Source organism: Mauremys reevesii, linkage group 9 (genome assembly GCF_016161935.1).
Source record: "Mauremys reevesii isolate NIE-2019 linkage group 9, ASM1616193v1, whole genome shotgun sequence".
NCBI classification, from domain to species: Eukaryota; Metazoa; Chordata; order Testudines; family Geoemydidae; genus Mauremys; species Mauremys reevesii.
Window position 1 is genome coordinate 76,962,305 of NC_052631.1, and position 19,868 is coordinate 76,982,172.

The 19,868-nt window shown below is 43.1% G+C and overlaps 1 long non-coding RNA gene across 1 annotated transcript in view; it reads right to left on the reverse strand.

The window, feature by feature from the left end:
* Positions 1-4,503: 4,503 nt before the first annotated feature.
* Positions 4,504-19,868, reverse strand: part of LOC120371935 — a 66,424-nt gene continuing 51,059 nt past the window's right edge. The window contains exons 3-4 of the long non-coding RNA XR_005584656.1: positions 15,284-15,397; positions 4,504-4,940 (exon numbers count right to left, since the gene is read on the reverse strand). This is a non-coding gene — a long non-coding RNA (uncharacterized LOC120371935). The remainder of the gene's footprint in view (positions 4,941-15,283; positions 15,398-19,868) is intronic.

Sequence of the window (19,868 nt, forward strand, 5' to 3'; positions counted from 1 at the left end):
AATAGTATTTCATAATTGGCACTCCCATAAAAGGATATTGGGTACATGACAAATACTAGATGAATGCTAGATACTTAGAATATTTTTAATTTTTATTATGTTCATCTATCTTTATCACTGGAAGTATGTGTTTAAATTTAAGAAGTGATAACCAGCCAGAAGATAATTCATTACAATTCTATAAATGAAAAATGCTTTCTGAACTGAGCCTATTTTTGAATGAGTAAAGTTCTACCACAGTTCTGGGTGGCCTATTCTTTGGATGAACCCATGTCACATAGGACCTGATCCAAAGACTCCATTCCAAATGGAAAGACTCCCATTGATTTCAGTGGGCTCTGGAGCAGGTCCAGAATTCCATAAGAGGAAAATCTTCTATGTTCTTATGCACAGCTGAAAAAACAGTAATATAGTACCATGTATGCAATATAGCCTACAAGATTATTTCTTCTAAAATTAACTTAAAATATCTGGACTGGATTTGCTAGAAATACAAGATGTTTCTTCAAACCAAAACACAAACTTTTCCCTTCACATTTAACCTGTATTTGCTTAAAGTGAAGTGCTTTCAAGTCTTGTGATCTAAATAATTGTAGGCATAAAGAATATAATATTTTCATTCTAGGTTAGGGCCCATTCATATGCCAGGGTGTACATGTGCTAGTTATGGTCATTCTATGTCAAGTCATATTTCTGCATTTCAATATCCAGACTGTTACAGCGCTATTGTGTGTGTTTGGTATTGTACCTTTCCTCCTATTTGGTGCTAATGTAAGAGTTGTTCTTGGTTCTATAGTAATAACAAGCATCAGATTCCATGTTTCCAACAAATAAAGAAAATTGCTTGAGAATTTTTACAGAAAAATCTCCTTGTGTGTTATTCATGGCTTTGCTATAGAAACTTGCACTCAAGAGGAGTTGCACAAAGTAAACAGATTACTTTTCTCCTAACAAATCCTGGCTCCACTCATCACTAGTTGGTCCTGCCATTTGGACACTGGTTGACTGATTTGAAAAGCAAACACCACTTTGACATCTAGAGCTTTCTTGATTGGTTTATGGTATATATAGATCAGGTCCAAAGGGGAAGAAAGTCTTTAAACTGACAATCAGATGTATACACATTTTTTTATTATATGGAAAAGGCTACCGGCAATAAATTCAAGTATGAAGGCCCAGCAGGAATGCAAGGAGAAGACAATCATTACCTTTTATTGTGATTTTTGTGGCTTTTTTTTTAAATTAGTCTTATTTCTATAGGTGTAAAGGATTGATTTAGTTTTGCAATACCCAGAGCATAAAGAATTTGATGTTGCCTCTTTAACGTCTGTTAAGAAAGAGTCACGGAGTTGCCAGCAATAATTGAACATGTGGGAGTTCAGTTATTGTTATTAAAAATAAAGATCCTAGAAAAAAATATGATGTAATGAATGGATGCATGAGGCTAAGTACAGTGACAGTTCTGAAGCGCTGTGGTTAATGTTAGCCAGCAGGATAGATTTAAGGTCAGGTTGGCAGCAATTTACAGTGCTAAAATGCCATTATAGCACTTGAATTATTATACAAGATGTGTATAAGAGTAAGTATGGTCTTGGATTTTAAAATGAAACAGTAAATGCAGAATAACAGAATGTAATATTTTAGATATTAATCAGTGTCAGATAGGCACGGTTTGACAAGAATCAATTCCTTGTAAACACAAAAACTAGCAGCTGTTGATGTTTTCATTTAATAAACATAAAACCTCTGAAACATTAAGGTTGAGATTTAAAGAAAACTTCTGAATTAAGGCTGCCACCACTTACTTAGCAAATTCTGTTTCGTCTAGGTACGATAGCACATCTGCATTGTGAGTACAAGGTTGTGGAGATGATGTGGTGTGAGGATGAAAGGGTGTCAATTCAGGTCTAGATAGGGTGACCATATTTCCCTATGCTGAATACAGGACACCTGGTAAAATTACTCGTATTCAAGCAAGTTCAACGGCAATCAGAACTGTGCAGTACAAACGTTCAAATTAACATTGAGTTGACTGAGCCCATGTTAAAAATAAATACTGCGTAGTTGGCTTCTTTTTATTTACCTTCTTATCTTTGACTTTAGGGGTTCACACGGGGAGAAGTGACACACACACCGCTAACCCCCTCGCCCCACACACACACATTGCCATACACCTCTCTCACACGGGGTGACCAACCGACCCTGCCCGATGCTTTCCACCATTCATACTTGGCTGGGCCCCTGGGATGGACCTGCCTCCCCTGCTACCTGGTGCTGAGCCTTCCCAAGGCAACACGTGGGGGGGCACGCAGGTCACATGTCCCTCTTCCCTAGATTTCTGCCAGGGTTCAAACCAGACTGTAGTCAGCAGCAGCCTTTGTGCACTGTGCAGGAGGGAAGGGCCGGGAGCTGCTTCCAGCCACAGGGGAGGAGGGGAAGGGGAAGGGACGACCTGGCCTGTGTCTTTGCAGAGCTCATCTCTTCTCCTCTCCGCATGGCTAGAAGCAGCTTGTCCTGTCCTGCCCGCACACTGTGGAAAAGCAGCTAACACCTCCAAGCTGCTGCTGGCCACCGACATAACCCAGCCATCTCCTGTCCCCCCGACCACACTACAACACAAGCAGGAAGGGGTTATGCCCTAATGATGCATTGTGCACCAGGGCCCAGGGAACCGGACTGCAGGAGCTTCAGCAAACCGGGCCAGAGAGGTTGCTCAGCAGGGGAAAGGTGCCTAGGGGACAGAGCAGCCCTGTGCTCCCTGGGGGCAGGATTCATGGTGTGTGAAGAGGGTGCTAAGCCCCTGCCTGGGGGGCTGCTGTGGAGCCTGCAGGGTCAGGGCACAAACAGGCTGGAAATTGTTTTCTCCCCCCATCACTCCAGAGCTTAGCTGAGGAGCAGGAGGCTTCCCCGTGCCAGCGCTGGGCGGGGCTTTGGCACCTGCAGAGCTTGGCTCCTCCTGGTCAGTGCCCCGAGCCGATGGGTCTTGGGCTTTCTAGGGTGCTGGCCAGCCAGAGGCAGTGGAGGAAGGAAGGAACCTGCCGGCCAGGCTGCTAGTGAGCTGAGTGCTCTGGCCAGGGGCTGGTTCTCCACCCAGCGCTGGGAGCGGGACGTGCCCCACTGGGGGGATATGGAGGAGCAGCGTGGTTGAAGGGGGGTGAAGGGGCAAAGCAGGGAAAGGACAGCAAGAAGGGGTGCACATAAAGGGCTGATGGGTGGTCAGCAGAGGTGACATGTAACCAGCTGCCACCTGGCACCTGTCCATATTCACCAGCCACCGCAGCTCACAGTCACTCCTGGGCAGAAACGGGATGGGGGTGGGGCCCTGCTGGCTGAGAGCCAGCTCGCAGCAGGGGCTGTGCTGATGGACCAGCAGGGGAAGTGGCCAGCCCCAAAAGCTGCAGTTTTGCCCTGCCACTAGCCTTGCACGCCCACCCCCATTGTTCACTATTGGACCCCCCCATTCACCACTGGTGGGCGGGCATCTGGCGAACAGGGATCTGGCCAGCAGCAGGACACGCCAGTACTGATGGGGAGGAGGGGGGGGACATAAAATATGGGATAATTTGCCCATTTTAAAGAAAAAGCCTGCAGAAGGGCTTAAATACAGGACTGTCCCTTTAAAAACGGGACATCTGGTCACCCTAGGTCTAGAGAAATGACATAATGTCAAGATGGCGGCAAAGTGCCTCGGATGCAGCTCAGTGGTGGAAACTACATTACCAAGTCAAAATGAAACATTGTCAGCACCAATCTAGAGAAAGTGTTACTATATCAAGAGGACGGCAAAACAATTTCAATGCAAGTCTGTAGCGAGCATGGTACCAGTTCAGACTCCCCATCTCCTTTCTAGGGAGATCCATCAGATGGTTTGGTTTAATAATAATTTTTAGACAATGTGCTTGTTCCACATTACTATTTGTATTTTGCCTTTCAAATAATAATGTGACTGGGGATGTAACTGCAGTGTGGTAGTGAATTTACTTCAAGGTGATCTGATAATATTATAGGAGAAAGATTAGAATATGGAAATCCCCAGCTAAACCTTCCCTTAATGTATTGTTTTTCAACAGAATGAGTCCAAATGGGGAAAACAGAAGTTTCTTTGGTCACTTTGGAGGCATGCAGTCAGAACGGCCAAAAAGAGTAGGGGCCATGTCTCAGCACTGCTCTGAGTTCTGGAGGTGGCATTTTAAAAATGGGAGAAAGGAACCACAGACTTGTCTTCCTGGTGTTTGTTAGTGGCAGAGTTCTGGAACTCTACAAATGAGGCAGTTAGGAAATTAGGGTACAATCACCACACAGGAGAGAAGGCCCACAAATTTTGAAGTAGATGGTGCTTAACCACAGTCTCTCTCTTTTTTTTTTTTTAACTATAAAAGTCAATTGTAACAATGCACAAGGGACTCTCATGGTGCTTCAGCAACCTTTCACTGAAGTCTTACAGGATGTGTGTTCACTCTGACCATGAGGGAGGATCCATGACAAAAAAGGGAAGTGAATACAGAACTAATTGATTAAAAAAAGGCAGAAAACAAGGAATGCTTTTGGGAGTTGCTACATTCTTAGGGCCATATTGTCCCCTTTGTGGGAAAAGACTGCATAGGAATGAGGAAATTAGATTAGCGCGATTCTCTACTCAAATCAAAAGTAGCTCCTATGTAGTTAACAGAGTTATATCCGTGTAAACCTGGTGAAAGAAGAAATGTGTGTCCAGGAGTTGAAAATGATGGAGTTTCTTTCAAATGTCCCATTGGTGGTGTTGCCTCCCATGGAGCTTCTCAGGCTGTGGACCTTGAAACTTGCAGGTAGCTCAAGACCCATGGGGATATTCCACAGATCTTGGGACATCCATGGAGGCCTATTGTCTATCCAGGAGCCCCTCACATTTCATGAGAGCGCCATGCCACTGTGGTCTTTCTGCCAACTGCTGTTCCAATCCCCTGAAGGTGAGAGGGGACCAGGTCATAACAAGGTAGTAGGGTGGGTGAAGGAGTCATCAGTATCTTACACTACTGTAATGCCCTGGGTTTGAAGGATGGAGTAAAGACAATGTGAGGAAGTGTGTCAGTCTCTCAGCTGTGCCCCCTACTGTCCTGGCTCCAGTGCCCTTCACAACAGTGGAGCTTGACCTTACAGACTTCTGGCAGGAAGGAGGGAAGGAAACAGTATGTTGTTCAACTCATTCCAGATCTTCCCCATTTAGTTCTTCTTAGCCAGTGGAAATGGGGGATGACAATGTGGTGCTTTAGTAAGGGATCCCATGAGAGTTTGTTATTGAATCTCCACTGAGTATTGAATGCTATAGGTGGATAAGCTACTTTAAACAGTTAGTGTGTCATGGAAATGTGTAGGTGAAAGTGGTGGTGTGCATTTATGACTCAGACAATACCTGACAAGTATTTAGCAAAACAAACAAAAATCTGAAGTTAGAAAGCTGTACTGCAAAAGAATAGAAATCAAGGTGAAACCTAACACCCATAAAGACACCTTCACTTAAGGGTGGACTCATCTTCAGCGTTTCCAGACAATCTGGAGAACAGTGCAAATAAAAAGGAGATAACTATATAGCAGTGAAATGTAAAACTAAGAAATGGAGGCAATATTGAACCATTTCATTGGTAAAAGTTAAATATAATTTGTGATGATTGTTTTCAGAGGAGGAGACTAGATGGCTCTGGAGATTGATAATATGGAGCAGAAATATACCAGTTGCTGGTGTGAACCCAATGTAGTAGTGGCTGAAAGTTATTATTTGATAGCTCTTCAGTTAGTCTCAGAATTTGATCCTCTCCATTCAGATCACAGTCAGATTTCCACATCACACAAATCACTACCACAAATGGTACTCCTACAAGCATTCTTGGGAGGGATATTAAGAACTAAATATGTCTGAAGACAGACTAAACTGCCATCTCACGGCTAGTGGAGGTTCCTCTGGCACATTGATAGGGAAGGGGAAGCTTGCATTATTGCTGCTGCTGCCCATCTATTCTGTAGAAAACCAGAGGACTTCAGTGTTGACACTTGTTAGTCCAGCACTTTCCCCTGTGCTCGGGGTCCTCATCCGACACCCTTGTTTAGAATCTTTGGATCTTTGAAAATATAGTAAAGAACAAAATTGTCAGACACAGATGAACATAATTTGGAAGAGTCAACATGGTTTTTGTAAAGGGAAATCATGCCTCACCAATCTACTAGAATTCTTTGAGGGGGTCAACAAGCATGTGGACAAGGGAAAACAGTGTACTTTGATTTTTAGAAAGCCTTTGACAAGATCCCTCACCAAAGGCTCTTAAGCAAAGTAAGCTGTCATAGGATAAGAGGGAAGGTCCTCTCATGGATTGGTAACTGGTTAAAAGATAGGAAACAAAGGGTAGGAATAAATGGTCAATTTTCAGAATGGAGAGAGGAAAATAGTGGTGTCCCCCAGGGGTCTGTACTGGGACCAGTCCTATTCAACATATTCATAAATGATATGGAAAAAAAGGGTAAACAGTGAGGTGGAAAAATTTGCAGATGATATAAAACTACTCAAGATAGTTAAGTCCCAGGCAGATTGCGAAGAGCTACAAAAGGATCTCACAAAACTGGGTGACTACGCAACAAAATGGCAGATGAAATTCAATGTTGATAAATGTGAAGTAATGCACATTAGAAAACATAATCCCAACTGTACATATAAAATTATGGGGTCTAAATTAACTGTTACCACTCAAGAAAAAGATCTTGGCGTCATTGTGGATAGTTCTATGAAAAGATCCACTCAATGTGCAGTGGCAGTCAAAAAGGCAAAAAGAATGTTGAGAATCATTAAGAAAGGGATAGATAATAAGACAGAAAATATCATATTGCCTCTATATAAATCCATGGTACACTCACACCTTGAATACTGCATGCAGATGTGGTCACCCCATCTCAAAAAAGATATACTGGAATTGGAAAAGATTCAGAAAAGGGCAACAAAAATTATTAGGGGTATGGAAGGGTTTCCAGATGAGGAGCAATTAATAAGACTGGGACTTTTCAGCTTGGAAAAGAGATGACTAAGGTCCAGCTGATCGCGGCTCCCACTGGCCGTGGATCACTGCTCCAGGCCAATGGGAGCTGCTGGAAGAGGCGCCGCTTCCAGCAGCTCCCATTGGCCTGGAACAGCGATGCACAGCCAGTGGGAGCCGCGATCAGCCGGACCTGTGGATGGGGCAGGTAAACACACCGGCCCGGCCCGCTAGGGGCTTTCCCTACACAAGCAGCGACCCCTGTTTGAGAAACCCTGTGACAGATGTCTATAAAATCATGACTGGTGTGGAGAGAGTAAATAAGGAAGTGTTATTTATTCCTTATCATAACACAAGAACTAGGGGTCACCAAATGAAATTAATAGGCAGCAGGTTTAAAACAAACACAAGGAAGTATTTTTTCACACAACGCACAGTCAGTCTGTGGAACTCTTTGCAGAGGATGTTGTGAAGGCCAAGACTATAACAGGGTTCAAAAATAGCTAGATAAGTTCATGGAGGATAGGTCCATCAATGGCTATTAGCCAGGATGGGCACGGATGGTGTCCCCAGCCTATTTGCCAGAAGCTGGGAATGGGTGACAGGGACTGGATCACTTAATGATTACTTGTTCTGTTCATTCCCTCTGGGGCACCTGGCATTGACCACTGTCGAAAGACAAGGATACTGGGCTAGGTTCACCTTTGGTCTGACCCAGTATGGCCACTCTTATGATGCTACATCCATCCCTGTTGTTTCATTTGTTTTTAATCTATTGTGTTCTGTGGCCTCTCCCCTTGATTGAGAGGTGGAGCTTTCATTCTGGGTGGACCTAGGCCCACCTCCCAGGATTCAAACAGGCCAGCACCTTTCCCTGTTCTCTGTTCCCCATCCACTTTCCTCATTTTAAACCTTTTATCTTCATTTCTGTTCCTGCTCTATCATTTGAGCCACATATTTATTTGATTTCTGAGCTCTGAGGCCCCTTCCTTTATTGAGTAGGGCAGAAGTTATTATATCCTAGATTAGCTTAGACCCACCCTCCTGGGATTCAAATAAAACAGCACCTTTCCCTGCAACTAACAAACATCACATTAAAAAAAAAGTTCTGAGAAAAGTAATAACTGATTTTACCAACAGGTGTAAGGTTACTCTTTGTAACTCCTACCATTGACCGTAGTTTGTAGTGGATACATGTTAGACACCATCTATGGCAATAATGGAAATCAGGCCACTCATTCACTTAAAAAGGCCTTAAAGGGAGGGAATAATAAAATTCAATACATTTTATAAAACTTTAAATATTACCTAAATTAGCTTTTCCATAGATCAGAACATCACTGCTTTAAGCTCCAGTATTTCACAATCAGTCAGAAATGAAAGCTTTAATCCCACCAGAAAGAAAGAGTGGATTCCTTATCTTCTAACAGTACACCGCTCCTGTTTCTAGCCTCTAGGACTCAGAAGAAATCAAAAACTTCATCCTGTTTCTTGGCCAGCACTGAATATTACTCATTTTAGCCAATGCAATTTTGAGGGGGGAGGGAGAAAGGAGGGAGTTCCACATCATGTGAAGAAAGAAGAAAACATTTCTACGGATTTGATTGATGTGTTCAAGTAGCAATTGTCTGAAAACTGATCAGAAGTTTGGAGTGCAACAGGTAGTGTGGGTGGAGTGCAGGGGAGGTGAGCATAGGGTATAAATGCAGTTTATCACATGACACTTCAATTTATCAGAGATATACACATGGTGTAATCTCTAGCTACATGTGTATACATACACATGCAGATTAATGTAAATTCTCTGCCATTACGATCACAGAGAAACAGCAAACCTAAAAGACAACCAGACTCAAATCTCCTTAACTTTGACAGACAGGATCAGGCCTATTCAGAGCACTAAAACCATCTGTTTTCAAGCATGCAGTTGCTGTCCCTTCAAATGCAATTTATTGAAACTCCTATAATTTATACATCCTAGAATGCATTTATATCTTGGTAAGATCAGAACGTCATGCCGTTAGCTTGAATGTTTAACATACCACTGCACAGACAGTGAAATGCTGGGAATGGTTGTTATTATAAAGGGTGTTGTTCACCCAGAGTAAAATTTCTAATCTCTTTAGATGGTATGTAAATCTAAATTTCAGAATGATCTCCAAATCTGGAAGATTGCCAGGTGCAAACTGCCTCTTACCTTTTATGATAGTATAGCCAAATAAAGGGATGTTTGGTGCATCACACTCAGATGTGTACTTAAATGAAAAAAGTAAAGTACTGCACATATTGAGTGCATGACTTTCTGTCTCTGACTGTTGCGGGGGAGGAGGAAAGGAGAGAGAGCGAGAATGACTATGGTCCAGTGATTAGGGCACCTATCTGGAAGGAATCATTCTTTCATTATTTATCCACAGTGAAACAGCTTCAACAGGAGAGATCAAGGGAGGCCCACTTCAAAATATCCCACAGTTCCCCAACGCACATCACTTACTCTTGAATTCTGTATTAGATCTTGTCTTGACAGATAAAGATAAACTGATCACAGAACTATAAATTAATGTAATGTAAGTAACTTAGGTACAAAAGATCATGAATTGATCACATTTATAATATGCAATCAGAATTGACTCCAGACCAGAGCTATCCATACTTTTGTGCTTTAAAGGGGCCAATTTCACAAAGCTGAAAACCACTATGATACAAATTAGCTGAATGTAATCAGAAAAATGTGAATGATAAATGTGAATATTTTAAGAACACTTTACTAGATGCTCCAAAAGTCACAACTGAGGAAGGGTTGACTCTGAAAGAGATTTGGGGGTCATGGTGGATAATCCGTTGAACTGAAGCTCCCAGTGCAACACTGTGGCCAAAGGAGCCATGTGCAGTGGGGCCGCACAAGATCTATGGAGCACCTAAATCTTCCTTAAGCCCTTGAAATAGACAGCTTAAGGGTGCATGAGCCTTGTGCTCCCCCTCTGCACAAGGATGAATTGCACTGGGAAGGTCCTGGTCTCCTGTGCCCCCCTTCAGGGTTCATGGTTTCTGAGGGCAGAAGCTTGGGACATTTTAGGTGGGGGGACCCTTTGGTATGGAACCTGGATACAGAACCTCAACCTTTCTATAGATCAAACAATCCAATGAAAATTCTGCAAGGAGATTTTTGTGGAGTTTTACCAGTCCAGCTCCCCCAAACCTCTTCCCACAGGGATTTCCATGAGGGGAGAGAAAGGCAGAGCTAAACCAAGGCTTGCATGGTTCTTACATTTCATTGCCCTTGTAGTCATAGAAGCAAAGTAAGAATTGTTAGATTGTAAACTTTTGGGGCAGAGACTATCTTTTTGTTCTGTGTTTGTACAGCCCCTACCACAATAAGGCTCCTAGGTACTATGGTAATACAAATAATAATAAGAGTTAAAGGGAAAGGGAGTGTATTGGTGCATTTTAGGAGTCACAACTGATCATTGGAAACTTGGAAATGGTGGACATCCCTCAAACTGTTAGTATGAGGTGCACAGGTCTCATAGGTCACATTCAATAAAGCTTTAACTAACAATCCCTTTGATACATTTGGACCCTTATTTTATCTAATATCCACTAAAATAAAGCAAGAAAAAAATAGAAGTGGATCACAATTGAATTACCTGATTCACACAGTTACCAATGGGTATCCCCATAAATATCTTCCCAATGTCAGGGGTATGCAAGAGGAGGAGGACACCATATTGTCACTCTCAAAAGGTTCTCCCTAAACATAATACCTCTGGAGTGACATGTTAGCCTCCAGTCATCACTGGCAGATGTTGTCTCTTTCCTAGAAGGATTAGTTTGAAGCAAAGTTGCCAAAAATATTCAGCTTACATTGGGGGGGCAGGTCTCAGCTTCACAGTGGCTGGAGGTAGGCCAAAATGGTTCACACAAGTTTGGTTCTCTCAACTATAAATCTTTACAGTTTAATTTATTATCTTGCCTCTAGGTGGTGTTCATGTCTGAGTATTCTTGTATAACTGCAGTGTAAGTTTAACTCAGTAATGACATAGGACATTGTGAGTAAAAAATTCCATCAGGCGGTGTCAGTGAACAATTAGCTCCCTCTCAGGTTGGAAAGAAGTCTCCCACTACTACTCTAGCACCAGTGCAACTCCAGGGGTAGTAGCAACAGAGCAGGGGCACTAGTGTAGACAAGGCATAGGTATATTTACCACCATGTCATCTAACCTATCTCTGAGCAACTTTAGATACGACCTTGGTAAACACACCTATGTTCTATCTAGAGTAGCACTCGAACCAGTGTAGTTGCACTGGTGCTAGGACAACTATGGAGATTTCTCTATAGTCAGGGACATTGAGTGCTCCTATGATGTGAAGCAAAATACAACTCTGGGGCATAGGAGGGATGTCATTCTGAAGTGCCAGCGCTTCTGTAGAATATTCATTCACATTTCAAAGGCAGGCCACTGAATTCCACTGCTGCAGAGAAGCTGTGCCAGAAAACAGCACTGAAGGGGGAAATGGCCACACCATGTTCTGTGTATGCTTTGTCCTGTCTTGACTTGTTTTGCTTTGCCTTTGGATTTTAAGCCCTTTGTCAACCGAACCCGTGATCTGTCTGCACTAAACAGTCAACCTGTGGAATTCCTTGCCAGAGGATGTTGTGAAGGCCAAGACTATAACAGGGTTCAAAAAAGAACTAGATAAGTTCATGGAGGATAGGTCCAAAAATGGCCATTAGCGAGGATGGGCAGGGATGGTGTCCCTAGCCTCTGTTTGCTGGAAGCTGGAAATGGGCGATAGGGGATGGATCACTTGATTGTCTGTTCTGTTCATTTCCTCTGGGGCACCTGGCATTGGCCACTGTCAGAAGACAGGATACTGGGCTAGATGGACCTTTGTTCTGACCCAGTATGGCCGTTCTTATGTTCTTAAACACCTACTGCCAGTATAATCAGAAAGGTGCTACATGATGACACATTTTCCATGATGTGTCCTCAACTCTGGAATTTGATTTCCTCCTTGATCCAATAGAGTCTGAGGCTGTTGACTAGCGGGACTCCCTACAAGCTTTATTTATTTTTAAGGTTTCCCAGAAAGGGGTGGACTAGGAGTTTGCAGGTTTTTTTAAAGGGCTGGTCGTATTTAAAAATCCAGAGAGGACATAGGGCGAGGAGAGTTCTGTTGTTTGGTTTAATCTATATGATCTGTTTATATTTTAATGGACATCATCTTTAAGGCAAAAGGACTTTTTAAAAATCCAACTACATACTCTTACACTGGAGGTTGGGCAATCACACATCCCCTGGAGGCTCCTGGATGTGACAGCTAGCTTCCATTCAGCTTAAACAAGGAACAATTAAATGCTCCTTTGTTGAAACAATGGAAAGCCACCATCCAAAGACTAGACTGCTTGCTAACCTGGGCAGTAGCTGGGCCATTTGATCCACTGGGTTTCCCAAGAGTCTGATAAATGCAGGGGAAGGGGATTGATTTGATTACAGCTGTGTGTCTGTGTGGGAGAGAAGCAACAGAAACTCCAGAGAAGCTGACAGAGAAACAGCAGAAAGCCAAGGGCATAGCGAGAGTGAAATGCACTTGCAGCATGACTCAGAAAAGTTAAGAGAACTTTTGAGTAAAGCACTGGCTGGAAAGATGCTTGGGAGTGTGAGGGGAAAAAAAACTGTCTCCTGCTGTTTGATACCTACTGTGTTGAGGGAAACAGAACTATCAGTTCATTCTTTGTAAATGAATAGGATTGTATCAAAGAATACCCGACTCCATTATCAATTTCTCCTCCTAATGGAAACAACCCACAAGGCCCTGAATTTTGTCTAACTATTCAGGTCAAAGGGGGTAACAATACTGTAGGTGAAATCCTGGCCCCATTCAAGTCAAAGGGAGTTTTGCTATTGACTTCAGTATGGTCAGGATTTCACTCTGTGTCTATGTAAACTCAGAGTGCTGTATAAGTCAAAATGATTAATAAATCATAAATTAATATTCCAAATTACTTGAAAGACTATTAGCCTTACTAGGAATTCACTAAAACCATTAACTTAGCAGAAACCCTATGCGCACTTTGTACTGTATGGAAGTTCTATGTATTGTACTTTATAATTCTGCCTGCAGTACCACAGTATTATTAGTGTCACCTAGTGCTACAACCTGAACTCTGAGGTCCATAGTCGAGCGCCTCATCATTTAACAAAAATTCTATTAAAAAACACACAAGGAATGGGACTGGGTATCTCACAAAAATGGTATTGAACACGAGCCTGTCACCAGCAAGTCACTTGGTTGAATCTGGCTTAGTTTGGTGGTATCTGAAAGTTGTTCTCATCTGATGGCTGTTCAGTGGCCTATGTAAAACGAGTTAATGGTCTCAGTCCAGGGATCTACATCACAAAAACCACTGCCACAACTTACACTAATTAAAACCCTTGGTAGCCTTAGTAGGGAGGTAAAGGAACAAATTGGCATGAAGACTGAAATACTCTCTCATCACGTAGAGGTGGGGTCCTCAAGGTCCAGGATGAGATACATCAGCTGGGTGGGACTGGGAAGTGGTAACAGGCAGGGAGTGGGGAAGCTTGCACTGCTGCTGCCGCGTACGCAGTAATTGCTACGTGCGGATAAAAGAGGACTTTGGACTCCAGGGGTGTCAGTCATTCCAGCCTCTTCCAGGAGAGATACATTAATTTTAAAATTTTAAACAAGAAATTTCCCTCCCCCCCCCAGTATGATATATTTTACATACTACATACTTTCCTATTACATGATGGGATTTATTTGTGCTCTGATGCATGAAGAGTCACTCCTATGTAGTTCCACATTGAGACAAGGCTCTATATCAAACCCAGAAGAGCAAGGAAATTCCTAAATTAGGTTACCCCACAATCTTTAACTCTTCATTGAGCCTAGTATAACGTAATCCGTAGTTCAGAGACTCCTACAGCACTTGGATGAGTGTAACATTAGTCAGGTAACCTCTGCTTTGAAGTTTCCTTCTCTTGCTGGATTAAACCAAAGGTGAATTTCATAGAGTAATTTATTATAGTTGACACCATAGCAGAGCATATTCATATCACCACAAAAGAAAGCAGATACTTTGGCTGAAACCTTGCCTCCATTGAAGTCAATGGAAAAACTCCCATTATTTCAATGGGGCCAGGATTTCACCCTTTGTTACAGTCAATGGCATACCTGTGCTGGAAACAGATATAGCATTCATATAGCCTATTCTTAGCTGACTGTAAGTTGTGCTAAGGGTCTATTTTCATGCTATGCGAGTGTAGGATCATGTATGTACCACGTCTGCAGCATATCTTCTGCAATTTTCAGCTATCTAGAACTAATTTGGCTGAGCTGCCTCTCAGATTATAGTCTAACTGTGTTTATATTGTCCAACTACAATGTAGCGTTCTTATATGTAAAGACAATTTTCATTTATAAACACAATGGGCAGATAGATTTCTTTGTTCTTTCATTCCCCCCAGTCCTGATAATCAGTTGTAATTACTACAGTGGCAAGGCAGAAAACTTGATCCTGTAGGATCTCTATAAAGACATCAGCATTTAAGCTTTTGTAATGTCAAGCTCTTTAGTCAATGTTTTATGGCATGGAAGGATCACAGTAATTGATAATCATGTAACCATGGTTACATTTATTTCGTCATTTGCATTTATTTACTGTGCCTCACTTATACTCTAGGTTTTATATAAAAGAGGCTTCTTTAATATATTAAGAAAGTAGGGTGCCCAAACAAGGCTATAACACTAGATCTTAATAAAGGCCACCTACAACTTCCCAACTCCAAATAATATTACCCCAACCAAGCTCCCCAATTAATCACTCCCAGAAAAGGCCTGGGAAAGGTAACATCCTGAAGTTCACCAAATGTGTTGATGGAGAATAATGTTAAGGACAAGAATATCCAGTGCCCGTTGAAGTCAATAGAAACCCATTTGTCCATTTATTTCAATGGCCTTTGGATAAGGCTCCAAGATATTATTTTAAAATATCTGCTACCTAATAAACATTTAACAGCTATACAGTGTAAGACTCCCAACTAGGATTGCCTGTTTAAATGGCACAGGTTCTGTTCTTTAAGAGGAACCATTTATCTGAGACTGGTGGAATTACACCCACTGCCCCCACCCACCCACACCTGCTGTGATATTGACAAAAAACTTTGCAATGGCTTGGCAGCTGGTGTACTGTGACCTCCACTTACCTTGTTGACCAGTACTGACACGTGATGTTCTTATGCTTCCCATCTGTTGGTTACACCTACCTTTTGTCTCTGTTCTTATACTTGGATTGCAACCTTATCGGGGCAGGGACCATCTCTTTGTTCTGTCTTTGTACAGCATCTAGCACAGTGGATGGCTGGGGCCCCTAAGCAGTTCTGTAATACAAGTAATAATCAGGCACAACCACCAAAAAACTGCCAGTAAGAAAATCTAAAATACTTCATATGCTGCAGGAGGCAATGCGGGTACTGGCTTTCTGGGTCTTACATCACTGGGTTTACTTTTAACATTACTCTCTATTCACTTCTTTTCACTCACCATTTTCATTAATAGGAATTTTGTATCCCCCCACATTGCTCATCAAAATACCACAAAAAAGAGCTATATTTAATGGTTCAATATGTAAAGTACAGCAGCATCTACTAGCTTGAGCCAGGGTTTTATTTGCCTCTTGATCAGATTTATAGTACGCCCCACTGAATCAGCCTTTCTGCTGCCATAGCATGGACTGTGAGTGGGGTCACTTTCCTTTCCTCATTCTATACAGCCAGATGGTATGCATAGGATTTTCCCTGCAATACTTATTTGTGTTTCATGGTCATACTTTATCACAGATGACTTCCTCTCTCTTTTAAATGAGGTTCAGAAGGTTGGAAATAACAGAAAAATGCTCAGACAGCTGCGGAGTGTTTTTTCTTTACAGGCCATTTGTTCTGTTGCAAGATTCAACCAGTGTCTTTTCTATGACATAAAGCCGCTTGTTTGGCAGCTAGAAGTAGCATGACTTTTTGGGCACCTTGTACAGTATGTATTTTTGGCCACAAACTAGTTTTATGCTCCACCAATAAGATATCTATTGGGTATGAAGTTTTGGTGGGTTTTTTTTTTGTTTTTTTGTTTTTTTAAAAAGAACTAACCAAAACACCCCTTGATTGGCCTGAATGAGGAGCTGTTCCTTTAAATGGGTGGTATGAAATGGATGAACACTTCTTCAGTTTCTGTGAATAGTACTGTGGTTTACATCTTCAAAGTAAGCATAAGTAATGAATACTCCTAAGAGCCTAGGAGAGCACCCACTCCCTGCCTGCTGTGGCATGGAGCAGTCATGGCTTCACTTCTGTTTCCCTCTCAGTCCCAACAATAGTCCTGCAACAGGCCTACCATCCTCTACCAGCCTCTAGTCCAAACAGCATAAAATAAAAGCATCTTCCATCTCTCTTGAGGTGCCCTTCCACTCCACTCACTTGTAGAGCACTGACCCTCTAGTTTCTTCCTGTAGGCCCACCTCTTACCCAAACCACTGACCTTCAGGGCTACTTTCCCAAAGTCTTTCCCCGAGGTCTGGTTCTCTCCAAACTGGATCCTTATTCTCAGTCTATATCCAGGCTGCCTGCCTGGGGGTTAGATTGTCCCATGCCTGACACAGGGGCCTACTACCTTTTTCCTTCAGGCAGGTCACAGGACACAACTTCTCTCCACAACTGAGCTTTTCCAGTCCTTTATGGAAGTTACCCAACTCTTTCGCAGCTGGGCCTGATAATTGAATTGAGCCATCTGATCCTCAGACAGTCAGGATCAGCTAGGGATTGGTTAGCTGATCATCGCAAGCCAGGCTGAGCCTAACTTGCCTCAAAGGTAGGGTGACCAGATATCAAGTGTGAAAAATCAGGACAGGAGGGGGGAGTAATAGGACCCTATATAAGAAAAAGCCCCAAATATCAGGACTGTCCCTATAAAATCAGGACATCTGATCACCCTACTCAAAGGGCCAGTCAGCCTGTGACAGACTCATTTGAGCTAAGTGAGGATTATTATTTTTATCCTCAATTTACAGATGGAGAATATGAGAGAGTGGGATTTTCTAAATCACCTAACTGTCTTAGGAGCACAACACCCATTGATGTTTCCTATACAAGCTGAAATGGGCCATGTGCTTCTAAGTCACTTAGGCACTTTTGAAAAATCCCATTCTAAATGACTTGCCCAGTGCAGGGAATCACTAGCAGAACTGGGATGAAAACTGAGGTGGTCCTGTTTGCACCACCACACTCATTCCTCTAAACCACACACTCTGCTTCTTTTATAGGCTGATGATAACATGGTCTCTGTTATCCACACCTTTGTCACTTCTCAGATGGATTATAGCAATGTAATACACCTGGGCATGAAGCTTTCAACACTTAGGAAACTCCAACTAGTACAGAATGTTGCAGCACATCTCCTCAGCAACACAGGCTACCATGAACACATCACCCCTGTCCTCTGCTCTCCACATGGACTTCCCATAGAATTTTGAATCAAGATCAAGGTCCCAGGCATGGCTCCACAAAGGTACTGAGGCACCTAACGCTCACACTGTTTTTAGGTGCTGCTGCTGCGATCCACAAAACTGCTGTTTGGCTGCTGCCTAGCCCCATAGGCGCCTAAACTCGCTCACAGGGGCGGCTCTATGTTTTTGGCCGCCCCAAGCAGTCATGCGCGGGAGGTGCCCCGGAGCCGCGGGCAGCAGCGGACCTCCCGCGGGCATGACTGCAGAGGGTCCGCTCGTCCTGCGTGGCTCGGCTGGACCTCCCACGGCTGCGGACGGTTCGCGGGTCCGGCGGCTCCGCTTGAGCTGCCGCAGTCACGCCTGCGGGAGGTCCAGCCGAGCCGCGGGACGAGCACCCCCTCCGCAATCATGCCTGCGGCAGGTCCAGTCCTCCCGGGGCTCCGCCGGCCCAGCCTGCCGCCCGCCCTGGTGGCAGGGAACGCCCCCTAAATTTTGCCGCCCTAGGCACCAGCTTGTTTTGCTGGTGCCTAGAGCCGCCCCTGCTCGCTCAGCACCTATGTTTTTGCAGTAATAGTTGCCAAGGTGTCTAAGTTCCTGCCTCTCAGCATGGGCACTGCTGCCTCCCTCTAGGCACCTCTCGCCTGCCTAAGCCCCAAGGAGCAATCTATGAACCAGGGAAAGACAGATGTTCGGTCCTTGTCTCATGCGTAGGACCCAATCTAGTAGGCATTCTTAGAGGACACCTAACTCTACACAAAACAGGAGAGCACCTTCCTTACAGGCCAGAGGTTAGTGCACTCACTTAGGATGCAGAAAACCACAAGTTCAAGTCACCTTTCTGCCTGATGAGGTGTCCTGCTGCCATTTTTGCAGGCCACCCCAACATTTTATGTACTATTTTTATCCTTATCGACAGTTACCCTAACCCCACTCTGTATTGCTCTTCCCCTTACTGTCTATGAACTACATTGTTCCAGTACAAGGACACTCACAGTAAGTGGCTGTGCAGAGACAAACCACCTCTTCATGGAAGTATTGTGCCTCAGTGAAAATTATAAATATATAGCAACACATACATGGGTTTTTTTTTAAAGTCTCCCTCCACCACCCAGACTCTCCCAAAACAAGGGACTCCACTGCACATGCTTCCACTGCACATGCACATGACAGATATGTAGTCAAGTTGCTCAATCTGAAACTGGAAGGCACTTGCATACTATGGTGAGGAGCACAGTATAAGAACCTATATAGAAGGATAGAATAGAACAGTCTGGGATATTTTGCTCTGTATTAATGGCTAAATAACTTTACAGGTCATCAATCTGGCTTCAAATTAATTGCAGGGGCAAAACTGCAGAGATTCAATCTAATTGCTAGACCTCTCAGGGTTGATTTTTAAAGGAACCTCAACCTAACCTTCAGTTTTGTGCCCACAGTTAACTGTGGACACAAACCCAAGAATTTAGGAATCCAGCTACCTGATTTGTACATGCAGGTCAGGTAGCCAGATATCTAAATAATAGCATTTACACCTGTAATTACAGGAGGCTGGAAACTCAGTTTTACATGACATCAGGTCCTTCTTGATGTAAAACATGGATGGAAATGGAGGTACTGTCCTGAAATACCAGGAGAAAAGCTACCTCTAACCCGACCCAGAAAGTATTGGAAATTTTGGTGTGCTGGTAGTTAGAAAAACACATTTGTTCCTAGAGATAATTTGGCCTGTATTCAGTTTCTAGCTTCATTTATGTTGGATGAATCATATCCTGCTGGCCTTTGTCAAGCAGCTATGCCCAGTGGATTTGACCCTTTGTGGAATTTTGAAAATAATCTATAATACCTGGGATACTTAGAAGTAACCCTTTTATAAGGATTTTGTGACCCACATCAATGTCTAAAAGCTGTCTGTCTTTATATTTATTTAGGGAACCACAAGGCTGCTGATGAAGTCAATGAAAATTGTCTACGGGCTTGTCTTTGCAAACATTTAGTTCATAGCATGCTGGGATGTGAATCTACCTCGCACAAGCCTGCCACTGACTATCTGTGTGTACCTTGCTGACATGCATTAGCAGTTGGTTAATGGGTGCCAGTAGGGTGCACATGGACAATTAGTCCACGGCAGGCTCATGTGAGGTAAATTTACACCCCAACTTGCAGTGAATGAAATGTTTGCATAGGCAAGCCCTAAGAGTCTGATTGAATTCCTGCTGAAGCCAATAGGAGTCTTTCCATTGATTTTAATGAGGTTGGATCAGGGATTTAATTACAATTTAGATGATAAATTAAGATGAATCTCAAAATTTGTTGGATATGTTTAAAAAGAATCAAATAAACTTTACACTACCAACAGC